Consider the following 13331-nt stretch of genomic DNA (forward strand, 5'->3'; position numbering starts at 1 on the left):
TGCAAGATGATTCTGACTTAGAGCCCGAAGTCAATAAACTACCCTTAGTGGCTCCGATCCCAAATCCTGACCCTCGTCAGGAGTTTCAAGGCCCAACACCTCTGTGGGCAGTGAATCTGAATAGGTGGAGTCATGAACAGGGTCAACCCCCTCTGTATAATGAAGACCGTAGCTTCTACAACCTGGGCGATGGAGGCTCAGTAAATAGAGTTCTTCCAATCTTGGTTCGCCAAGTTGCTCGCAATGAAGAGCAAGGAAGGGCAGCCATTCACCGAACTGTGAAGTTAGATGTGAATGCTAGAGTCAATACGATTCATATCCATCAGTTAGAATCAGCTCATGGAAGAGACATTCATCACAATGAGGCTCTGCAGTGAGAGCTAGATGCAACTCAAGCTAAAGTCAGAGAACTTCAAGTGCGCCAGACAATGTTTCAAAGGCGTATGCTCAAAATGGAGCGTCAGTTGGCGGAATAGAAGGATCATCTAAACGATTCCCGTTGCAAGTAGAGGACACTCTACTCATCCTTTTCTTTTGGTTTAAGGAATAGCCTTTGTATATGCTCTAAGTAGCACTCTTTCATGCAAATATTCCTGTCTAGCAAGTACTAGTTCACTAGATCTCTATGTTGTCAATTTTTCTCTCTTTTGGTATGTTGTAGACCTACTCCATGGTCATATTTTCCAAACTCTATGTATCAATATACCACCTGTAATGACAGACATCTTGTTTCCTATAAAGATCATCACTACCAAATCTATTCTGGTTCAATATTGTTCAACTGAGTAACTCTATCAAAGTCTTAACACCATTTCATCTTTAAACTTATAGCTAAAAGATGCCGCCTCGCAAACATCCTAATAGAAATCCTATAATAACTCCAACCCCACCGCCTCCACCTCCACTGCAGCTCGATGCGGTAATGTTCCAAGCTGCAGTGACTGTGGCTGTAACCGCAGCCATGACGCAAATAAACTCTGGTGGAAATAGCGGAGGTGGAATGGGTGTTAACTCTACCCAAGGTGATAGTCATGTAAGTCCGAGGGAGTGCACCTACAAAGACTTCACCAACTACAAACCCCAAGATTTTAATGGATCCAGGGGAATCATTTCGGTGTCACAATGGATTGAGAAGACCAAGTCGATCTTCGAGATCTGCTCCTGCCCGAAAAGAAGCAAAGTAAAATTTGTTGCTTGCACTTTCTCTGATAGAGCCCTAACATGGTAGAATGGCCATGTCAAGTCACTCACTTTGGTTGTGGCTAATGAGATGGGCTGGGATACACTGAAAGACCTTATGTCAGCGGAGTACTGCCCGAGGGGCGAAGTTCAGAAGCTTGAGCAAGAGCTATGGGGCCTTAAGATGAAAGGTTCCGATATAGTAGCCTATATAACTAGGTTCAGCGATCTGGTGGCTCTATATCCAAGTATGTTCCCCACGGAGAATAAGAAGAGAGAGATCTAACGAGATTTACATAGGTTGTAACCTCACTCTAGATAACTATTTGTTTTCAATCGATCTTATGTCGGTCACGATAAAGAGTTTCAACATCATCGTCGACATGGATTGGTTGAGTCTCCATCATGCTTATATTCTTTGTTACGAGAAAGCTATCTATCTAAATCTACCGAGTAGTGAAACCCTAATAATTTACGGCGACAAACCAGGCGCAAACCTTCAAATCATTTCATGTATTCAAGCCCAGAAGTACTTGAGAAAGGAGTACCGCGCATTCTTAGCTCATGTTGTAGATACGAATAAAGAGGTGAAAGACATGAAGAACATCCAGATGTCTGAGACTTTCCCAACGTCTTTCCTGAAGATCTTTGAAGAGTACCGCCGCAACACCAAGTCGAGTTCAGAATCAACTTAATCCCTGGAGCTACCCCTGTAGCCAAATCACCTTATCGTCTAACACCATTCGAGATGCAAGAACTATCCAGTCAACCGAACGAACTGCTAAGAAAAGTATTCATTAGACCAAGCTTCTCACCCTGGGGAGCCCCAGTCTTGTTCGTGAAGAAGAAAGATGGATCGTTCTGTATGTGCATCGATTATCGCGAGCTAAAAAAATTAACCGTTAAGAACCGATATCCTCTACCGCGCATCGACGACCTACTCGACCAACTGCATGGATCGAGCTACTTCTCAAAGATTGATCTAAGATCCAGGTACCATCAGTTACGAGTTCTAGATGAAGAAGTTCCCAAAACAGCCTTCCAGACTCGTTACGGTCACTACGAGTTCGTAGTGATGCCCTTCGGATTAACAAATGTGTCTGCAGTGTTCATGGATTTAATGAACAGGGTGTGCCGTACTTACTTAGATAAGTTTGTGATTGTATTCATCGATGATATTCTTATCTATTCCCGTAGCGAGAAAGAACATAGTCAACATCTACGTTAGATCTTGGAAACCCTACGAGTAGAGAAGCTATATGCGAAGTTCTCTAAGTGCGGATTTTAGATTGGAAGAGTCAAATTCCTGGGTCACGTGGTGAGCAAAGAGGGAATTCATGTGGATCCTTCCAAAATTAAGGCAATCGAGAACTGGTCAGCACCAACAATGCCTACAGAGATTCATCAATTTCTAGGTCTCGTTGGCTACTATCGTAGGTTCATTCAAAACTTCTCAAAGATATCCAATCCACATACCACCCTGACTCAGAAGGGTGTGACTTTTAGCTGGGAAAGAAAATAAGAGAACGTGTTCCAAACGCTCAAACAAGCCCTATGTAGCGAACCTATATTATCCCTCCCAGAAGGGATAGAGGATTTCATAGTGTATTGGGACGCATCCAACCTAGGGCTTGGTTGTGTTCTGATGGAACGAGGAAAGGTCATCACATATTCCTCGAGACAGCTGAAGACACACGAAGTTAACTACACTACACATGATCTTGAGTTAGGAGCAGTGGTATTTTCTCTGAAGATCTAGAGACACTATCTATATGGTACAAAAAGCACTATCTTTACCAATCACAAAACCCTTCAACATATATTCGATCAGAAGGTGCTCAATATGATAGAACGATGGTGGGTCGAACTACTAAATGACTGCGAATGCAAAATTTGTTATCATCCCGATAAAGCCAATGTGGTAGCTAACGCCCTAAGTTGGAAAGAGTACTCAGGTCGTAGAGTCAAATATCTGACGATGACAATCCATTTACATCTTTCCACACATATTAAGGAGGCTCAACAGGAAGCCTTGAAACCTGAAAATGTGGCAGGTGAAACCCTAAGAGGAATGGACAAGAATCTAGAAGTCAAGGGTAGCGAAGTTCTATAGCTCATGGACCAGATCTGGACATCGAAATTCGTTGGGTTCAGAGACATGGTTATGAACGAAGCACACAAGACTCAATACTCTGTTCACCCAGGTTTGGATAAGATGTATTTGGATCTCAAAAAGTTATACCGGTGGCCTAACATGAAAGCAGAAATTGCTACCTTCGAGGGCAAGTGCCTTACTTGCGCCAAGGTTAAGGTCGAATACTAGAAACCCTCAGGTTTGCTACAACAACCAGAGATACCTGAGTGAAAGTAGGATCGGATTACCATGGACTTCTTAACCAAGTTTCCTAAGACAACGGGTGGTCTCGATACCATTTGAGTGATCGTTGACCGGTTAACCAAGTCTACAAACTTCCTACCTATCAAGGAAACTGACAAGATGGAAAAGCTGACCTGAACCTACATTAGAGAGATCGTACGACTGCACGGTGTACCCATATCTATTATCTTGGATAGAGATAGTAGATTCACCTCGAGGTTCTGGCAATCATTACAGAAGGAACTAGGAACTAGACTGGATATAAGAACAACCTACCATCGACATACTGACGGAAAAAGTGAGAGGACTATTCAAACTCTAGAAGATAGTTGCAAGCTTGTGTGATTGATTTTAGGAAGGCATGGGATACTCATTTACCCCTTGTTGAGTTCTCTTACTATAACAGTTATCACACAAGCATAAAGACTTCTCCATTTGAAGCCCTCTAAGGCCGGAAGTGCAGATCCCCTCTGTTCTGGGCTGATGTGGGTGACACTCAGTTAGATAAAGGGAAAGTCCCTGACAACACTCTCACAGGTCCAGAAATCATCCGAGAGGCGATAGAAAAGATTATTCAAATTCGCGAGCGACTGAAAGCCTCGCGAGATCGATGGAAAAGCTACGCGGATAAACGACGAGAACCCTTGGAATTCCAGGTCGGTGACTTTGTTCTATTAAAAGTCTCACCTTGTAAGGCATGATACGTTTCGGAAAGCATCATAAACTGAATCCAATGTACATTGGGCCTTTTGAAATTCTTGATAGAATCGGCCCAGTAGCTTACACACTTCATCTACCTCAAGAACATAGCAATGTACACCATACTTTCCATGTATCGAACCTAAAGAAGTGTCTGTCTAATGAGACACTTGTTATACCTCTCGACAAAATCGAACTAAAGAAGAACTTCCACTTCGTGGAAGAACCCGTAGAGGTCATGGATCGGGAAGTCAAGCGAACCAAACAAATCCGTATTCCTATAGTGAAGGTCCACTGGAATGCAAAGCAGGGACCTGAATTCACTTGGGAGTGGTAAGATCAAATGAAACTTAAGTATCCTCATCTTTTCCTTTAGTCTATGTGTATTTATTAGTCTTAATTTTAGGACTAAATTCCCTTTAACAGAGGGGTGATGTGACAACCCGAAAATTCTATCCTGTAAGTCAATCAAATCAACAAAAATCTCAGACTTGTTTATGTTATCTTTTACTATGTTAAAGGTTATTCTATGAGTTTCTAAGCCTTATACACTTAAGGGTTGTGTGTTAGGAAGTGTTAGCTTGAGATCAATGGACTGCATTTGAGTCAGGAACCTCATCGAAGGAGGTTCACGGCCACAAACCATGTTCACGTCCGTGAACTCATGACATATATATGAGTTTTACTCATATTTCTCATCACTTTCTCTCTTCCAGCCGTGAACTCTCTCATTTCTCTCTCAACTATCATCAACTGTGATCTCTTCTAAGGCCTTAAAAGTGTCAGAAACTCATCCCTCTTCTTGTTGTTACTTTAAAGCCTTTTTTTCCACCTCTTGATTCATCACTTTGCTTCAAGATCTTCAAGATCTTCTTAGGCTGTGAACCCTTCATATTGTTCATGAACCCTTTAAACCTTCATCATTTGGTCCATGAGCACATCAAGTGTTCTTAGGTCGTTAACACTTCAAGTGACTGTGAACACCTCATCAGCCTTCCATTTTCGATTCTAACACTTCTTTGTAAATGTTTCCTACTTCCTAAGGCTATTTCCTTTACATGTTCGTTGTTAAAGGCACTAATTGTACACACACACACACACATATATATATATAGATATATATATATATATATAGATATATATATATATATGTTATCATATGCTAAACAAGATACATTTGTGCTCGGGACCTCACTAGTGATACCAAGCATCCTATATCGATCTTTCTTTCGAGTCACTCACTGCAGATGAGTTCATACCCCTACAATCAACCTTTTACATATTTTAAATGCTTTCTAGGGGGGATGCAAGTTGAAACACAATATAATTGTGTTATTATCTACATTTGAACACTTGCAAACAAAGGAACTGTACCACTTTTCAGACATTGCTAAACATCATTTTCAAAACCCCTTTCTAACTAATTTCAAACTCTTTTACTTTCAAAACCGTATTCATTTATATATTTCTGTATAAGTATGCTTTAATGGACTTAGGACTATTGTTACCAACCTTGACTATTGTTCCTTGTTTGGTTGTGGGCTTAAGGTAGGATTCACTAGTCCGACTGTGGGTTAACTTATGATTAAACATGCTAAATACATTTATGAATAATAAATCTCATTTTTAAAGTTATACTTAACTCAATTGTACATGCTGAGCAATTGGGTCTTTTCTACAAGTCGGTTACAAAACAAACATACTATGTAAACTATATTATGTATAGTTTAGAGAACATACATAAATATACATACACAAGAACAAGAAGGAACATTAAACATATACATTTACAAAAGGAACATATACATTTACAAAAGGAACACATATTTTCACAAGGAACAGAAGGAACATACACACTATACATGTACATGATAACTAAAATGTGAGATACTACTTCATGGCACAGCAATACATTTGTTGTGTCACGTTTTGCAACCAGAGTCTCCTAGAGGGAGAGCGTGAGTTTGTATATAGATCTATACGGGATTGACCATCCTATACCTTGCTGCTAGCTACAGTGGGACATGTAGGTCTACGGGTGAGAAATGTCATATCACTTTTGGCGTTCGAAGAGCTTCGTGTTTAACACTAGGTCGATCAAGTATGGTTATAGCCACTATCAAATTTTAACCTTAATTAACCAACTCATTTACAAGGCAGTAAAACTATCAGTAGAGTATTTTTAACTTAATACAACTACTCATATTCATTTTTTCATGTCTTTATTTAGTGATATTCTCACAAAAGGACTACATACTATTTTTCTGAATAAAAGATAGCCACAAATATGGAAAACATACTTTTATACAGTTATGAAGTACAAACAGACATTTCATACTATTTCAAGTACAAACAATACATTTTACAAGAGAACAAACATACAAACAGTCGGGTCTTAGGTAGAAGACTACATTTCATATAAAAGGAGAAAATATAGGATTTTCTGGGAAGTATACAAACATTTTCACTATACAAATACAAACATTTTCACAATACTAATACAAACATTAACATGATACAAATACAAACATTTTCACGATACTAATACAAACATTTACACTATACGAATGCAAACAAACGACGCTAAATACTTATGAACTCACCAACATTTATATGTTGACACTCTCTTTCAAAATAACTTGTATTCTCAGGGAATCAGTAGACAAGTACACTCGTTCAGCTTTTGAGAATACGAAGCGGATTCTAGACACGTCTTTATTTTGATTATACATTTTTTGTGTCATTTACACTTTACAAAGAATAACATCTATTTAACTATATTATTAATGCAATGGATGTTGTTGCTTGTTTTACTATTGTGCATTCACTACTAGAAAACAGACCTTTAATGACGCGCTTTTTACGACACGCACTGATTAATGATACGCAAAAGGGCGTGCCCTACAAATAATGTCAGATCTTTAGAAATTTAAAGAATGTAGGACGCGCATTTTTTGCGTGCCCTAAAATTGTTGTCCGACAAAAAAAAATACAAACACGGAGGGCGCTTATTTAAAGTGTGCGTCCACTGTGAGTGTCGCTTTATAATTTTTCACTCAAAACGCGCGTTCAAGGGGGAAATCAAATCCTCTTAAAATTCTAAAATTTTTAAATACCCCGCTTCAAGATCTCCCTTCATTCTCTTCTTCCCTTCTCTCTACAAACCCTAATCATAGATACCATATCTTCTTGCTTCGGTTGCTATAGTTTAATTGGACCAAAATTAATCATATATTAATTTTTTTAGCCCAGGGCAGTGGCAGCTGAACATGAACACAGGGGAAATTACCGCATCTCACGCCTAAATCGAAGCAATCGAACATATTTTAGTCCTCCATCTTACATTGAAAATCGTTTCCCATCCCATTGTCGACCCCTTTGGAGCGATTTCTAGGGCTTGAATCAACATTTACCCATGTCGACACTCCATCTAATGCCCTCATCGCCTTTTTTTTTCTTTTTGTCGAGGGGGTGATTCTAATTAGGTATATGTTATTCCATGTTTAGATTTCTGTAATTGTAATCCTCTCCTCCCATCAATATGATAATAAATGAAGATGAATAAGTCAAATTTTTGTTTTCTTTTTTGATCCCAATTTCTTTTTCTCTCACCCCTTCAATTCCATGGGCAAAGGTCAGCGGGTCATCGAGCCTGGTTTTCAATCGCATGCCATAATTCATGCGGGTGCTGGAGTTCAAGCCCTGACAAAAGAACACTTCAAAACTGTTTGATTTTGGACAAGAACCACATGGGTAGCGATCGTAAGTCAAAAAAGAAGAGGTCTCCGGCTGAGTCCTCTTCGGAAGGTTTTTGTTCTTTCTCTTCGTTACCAATATTTCTCTGTTTATACAATTTTCAATACGAATTGATGAGGATACACGTGTTATGTAGACGAAGGGAAGAACAAAAGGTGTAGAAGTTCATAAACAAAGAGTGATAAGAAAAGAGAGAGACTCCGATAGGAAGCACAAATCGCATAAATCTTCAAGTACTAAAGGTACGCTTCGCTACATCATGAGCTTACATCCAGTTTTAGTTCTGTTGTTGATTTGTTTCTGTAATGGAGGAAAGCTAGGGTTTAATTTGTTATCGAGTATCGTTTTAGTATAAACACTCTCGATGCGATTAGTTACAGAATCAAGCTACTTAGTGCGATTAGGGTTTTTCAGCTGTCTGTCTGTGCATTCTGTTTTCCATTCATGAAGATACGATACCCAATTTTTAGCTTTCTGATGAATCTGATACCTTTGTTCTTGTGCAATTGGGATTTGGAACTAAGAATCCAGTTGTAAGGACTTGTATCCTGCCAATAATTCCTTTGATTTGAACAACAAGCTGATACTGTTTCTCAATTGTTGTAACTTTGATTTGAACAACAACCTGCTTCCCTTGTATATAAGTAACCTTAGAATTCCTCCTCATATCCAAAACCCTTAATATTCACCCTAAGGCATATTTTTTTTCAATAAGCACTAAATAGATGTCTAAAGTCTAATTGGGCCAAACATTGGACAAATAAACGTGCTAATTACTGCTACACATCCAATTATAGAAAAGGGTAGTACAGGAAAATAAATAACATCTTATTAATGGAGGGGCATTTTAGGTATTTTCTTTAAAATGCATATAAAGGAGTAGTAGATGGAAGGAGTGTTATATTTTGTCAAGTTCTAGTTCTGGTCTTGGAACCTTTGGGTGAATCTCTAGCAAATCATTAGGGCTTTTGCTTTGTTGATTTGAGTGTTTAATCAATTCTTTGAGTAAGTTTTGTTATCTGTTCCTTCCTGAGTATTGATTTCTTCTTCTAAGTTGTAAGTGAGTTAGTAGTACTTAGCTTTCTTGTTCATTAAGTTTTCATTTTATCTGAAAAACATCTTAATCTCATAGACAGACTATAATAAAGTCTGATTGCCTCTCTCTTAACTTATTGGAAAAAAGATAATCAGATGAGAAGAAAAAAGAAGAAGAGGGACAAGACAACGAAAGTATCTTCTAAGTTGTAAGTTGTAAGTGAGTTAGTAGCAGTCAACTTCTTGTGGTATTGCTGAAGATGATGGTAATTGTTGTATCTTTTGACTTGAAAGTATCTTCAACCATGACAATCTTTTGGGTCCATATGTTACTGGTTTACTGAACCTTGATTTATTCATTGAATTGTTAAAATTCTTCTCTGTCAAGTGTTTTCTTCGGATCACCTTCAGATCATTGCACAGATGAGTTGGAAATGGTGAGCACTCTATTGATTGATGTTTCAATTGTGGATTCTCTTGCACTTTTAGTATTCTTTTTTAATGATTACAGGACACCAAAGATTTATCAGTCATCTTCTATCCTGATCATATGGTGTATGGTGATAGTTATTGTACAGATTGTGTTTTAACTTTCACCAGCAGTTGCATCAAAATAGAGGGTTCAGGTTCAACTCTAGATGGAGATGACAAAATCTTGAAATTGCAGTGGGATGTTTAGGATTTAGTTCATATCAAATATCATTGGTATGAGCTGGTAAGCCCACAATGAGCTTTTAACATTATGTATCTCCTTATTCTTTAGGGTTTTGAATTATTGTACCTTGAATTTTATGCAGGTTGAGATGGCAATGGTGACCATTCATGTACTTACTGAAGATACAGTACAGCCTGAAAATGTTGAATGCACTTCAGGTTAGATAATCATTATTTTTTTGTGAAAATGTTCTCATATTGTTTTACCTCTCCATTTTTCAATTAAAGAATAATTATACATCTATTTTATGTAATTCAGGTGCTGAATTGAAGTTTGCAATCATGGGGACTAACTGGTTTGGGAAACAAGAAGCAATCACAACTTTAAATGTTGCATACAAAACTTTATGGACCAGTATGCTTGAGTTAGATTGAGTTTTTTGGCAACATCTTTGAATTTTCTGTTTTTATCCTTCGAATTATCATCAATCTTGATCTTTATTTTATTAAATAAGTCATTTATTTGAATCTTAATTAAGTAACTTGGTATATTCATATGGGATTATTGTTGCAGGGACACTGTTCTTGGACAAATCAAAGCACCTTTTACAAAGTATTTTCCCAAGTAAGTGCAAAAAGATTTCTTTTGGCAAAGTTTCATATGAATTTTGATCCTTGTGTTAACTTTAACAGCCCATTTGTTAAATTAATAAATATGACTGTTTTGCCCTTATCCGATTCTTGGATTTTATATTTCATTGGATGCTTGCAGCTTTGACCAGCCTTTTGAAGAAGTTATATATCCAAAAGGGGATGTTGATGTTGTTTCCATTAGTAAGAGACGTTGATTTGCTGCTACCAGACACATTTGTCAATGACATTATCATTGACTTTTATGTCAAGTATGTTTATCTTACTTATATGATGGAATGAATTACTTTCATAACAATCCATATTACAAATATAAAAACTTAAATGTAGATCAAACTAGAAGTCATTACATATGAAATTTTATTCTAACTTTCTAACTGATGACAGATACTTGAAGAACAAAATCAGGCCTGAAGAGAGACAGAGGTTTCATTTTTTCAATAGTTTTTTCTTCCGGAAGCTAGCTGAACCAGAAAAAGAACCTCTAGATGCACTTGAAGGGAAAACAGTTTTTCAACGCGTAAGAAAGTGGACACGAAAAGTTAATCTTTTTGAGAAAGATTTTGTCTTTATTCCTATAAATTACAAGTAAGTTGGAAAACAGTTTGCTTTCTAGACATTTCATTTGAACAGTTGACAATTATTTCTGTTGTTTGACAGCTATCATTGGAGTCTTATTGTGATGTGTCATCTTGGGGAAGTTGCGAAATACAAGGGTATATATGTCATTTCTCTTTGACATCTTCAAGTATTTTATCAGGCATGGTTATCACTTTTTTCTAATGTTATAATCTGGTTTATAAATGAAGAAGATGTAACTGAGTTGATTAAAGTGCCATGTGTTCTACATATGGATCCTATTAGAGGTAGTCATACTGGCTTGAAAGGTCTTATGCAAAGGTAACATTTTTTTATTATATAAACATTTTATTTTATTTTTAAATTATAAACCTTTAAATATGCCATTCTAGCTATCTGAAAGAATAGTGGAAAGGGAGGCAGCAGGAGGCATCTGAAGATATATCATCAAGATTCGATAATCTACGCTTTATTTCACTTGAGGTATCATCTGGATAAATAATGTTTCAAAATCATTTGAGAAATGGAAAGGAAAAATATATGAGGGCAAAATTGTGAATTTGTATTAAATTCTAAAATCTGAATTTTGTGTTGTTTTTGCAGTTATCACAGCAGCCGAATTCATTCGACTGTGGTTTATTCTTGCTCCATTATGTAGAACTTTTCTTGGAGCAAGCCCCGATTAATTTTAATCCATTTAAAATCACAAAAAGTGTCCACTTTGTAAGGACAGGGACCATTTATGTAAAAATTAATAATATAAGTGAGCTGTTGTTTGTGAATATGTGACTCAGCTAAATGCGGATTGGTTTCCACCTGCTGATGCATCCTTGAAAAGGGTGGTTATTCAGAGACTGGTGTATGATCTCCTACAACAACCTTATGATGAAGCTGAAGCCTTTTACAAATTATTTTCCCAAGTAAGTGCAAAAAGATTTCTTTTGGCAAAGTTTCATATCAATTTTGATCCTTGTGTTAACTTTAACAGCCCTTTTGTTAAATTAATAAATATGACTGTTTTGCTCTTATCCGATTCTTGGATTTTCTATTTCATTGGACGCTTGCAGCTTTGACCAGCCTTTTGAAGAAGTTATATATCCAAAAGAGGATGTTGATGTTGTTTCCATTAGTAAGAGAGACATTGATTTGCTGCTACCTGACACATTTGTCAATGACACCATCATTGACTTTTATGTCAAGTATGTTTATCTTACTTATTTGATGGAATAAATTACTTTCATAACAATCCATATTACAAATATAAAAACTTAAATGTACATCAGACTAGAAGTCTTTACATATGAAATTGTATTCTAAATTTTTAACTGATGATAGATACTTGAAGAACAAAATCAGCAAAATGAAGCCACTTGATTTAAATCTTGCAGCATTATCAGCAAAATGCAGTAAAGACTTGGAGTTGAATTTGGCTAAGTCATTATTGAGTGAGATGGGCCAATGTACAACTGCTTATCCATATAATCAACTGTTTGGAGCATTAGTCTTAAAGAATTATGAAAGGAAAGATGCAACTTTATTTAGTTGGAATTTGATGTACAAAGTAGATTAGATGCAAATTTATATATTGTAAGAAATAGAATTGTATGAGATTAGATTTATGCAATGGATTCTATTTTTTGTATATGATATTTTATTTTCTATTATGAAACATTAAATACAAATTTAATTTGAAAATAAGTAAATATATAAATAATATATTTTTTTAAACATTTAAAATTATGATACGCAAAAATGTGTGTCATCTTCATTCATGACATGGTCTTTCTTGACAGGGGCTTTCTTGATACGCATTGCGTGTCATTAACACGCGCGTCGTAAGGTTACGACACGCGAATGCGTGTCGTCTTGCTTTATGACAGAGCCTTCCTTGATACGCATTACGTGTCGTAAACGCGCGTCATAATTGCACGTTGTAAATGAGCGTCATAAATGCGCGTCGTCTCTCTTTATGACAGGGCCTTCCTTGACACGCATTTGCGTGTCGTCTGAGCCTTTTACGACGCGCAATGAGCGTCGTAAAAGGCTATTTTTCTAGTAGTGATTGTGATGATACTGTACATGAGGCCCTCCACCCCGAATGTTTCCGCCAATTCGGTTTGGGGGTGTGACAGTTTTGAGTCTATAATTTATAGTAGAATAACAACTAACTTCCAAGGATATTATTTGGTAAAAATATGAAGCAAAAGGAAGGTGTAGATGGGAGAAATGGTGACTGAAACACCAAGGGACAACAACCCTTAAGGTTCACGATTTGATGGCTTTGGAAGGAAGTTCTTATGGCTGAAAATTAGATGAAGATTGAGAGCTTTTTCCCTGGAGTATTGGCTGGTGAAATGAGAGAATAATGAAGGAGATATTTCCAGATTATGAAGTAGGAGAG

General features: G+C 37.0%; 1 pseudogene; it reads left to right on the forward strand.

Moving 5' to 3' along the window:
* Nucleotides 1-838: 838 nt before the first annotated feature.
* Nucleotides 839-12468, forward strand: LOC145089642 (putative ubiquitin-like-specific protease 2B; annotated as a pseudogene).
* Nucleotides 12469-13331: the final 863 nt, after the last annotated feature.

This window comes from Lactuca serriola, chromosome 2 (genome assembly GCF_051521515.1).
Source record: "Lactuca serriola cultivar US96UC23 chromosome 2, Lser_US96UC23_V15, whole genome shotgun sequence".
NCBI classification, from domain to species: domain Eukaryota; kingdom Viridiplantae; phylum Streptophyta; class Magnoliopsida; order Asterales; family Asteraceae; genus Lactuca; species Lactuca serriola.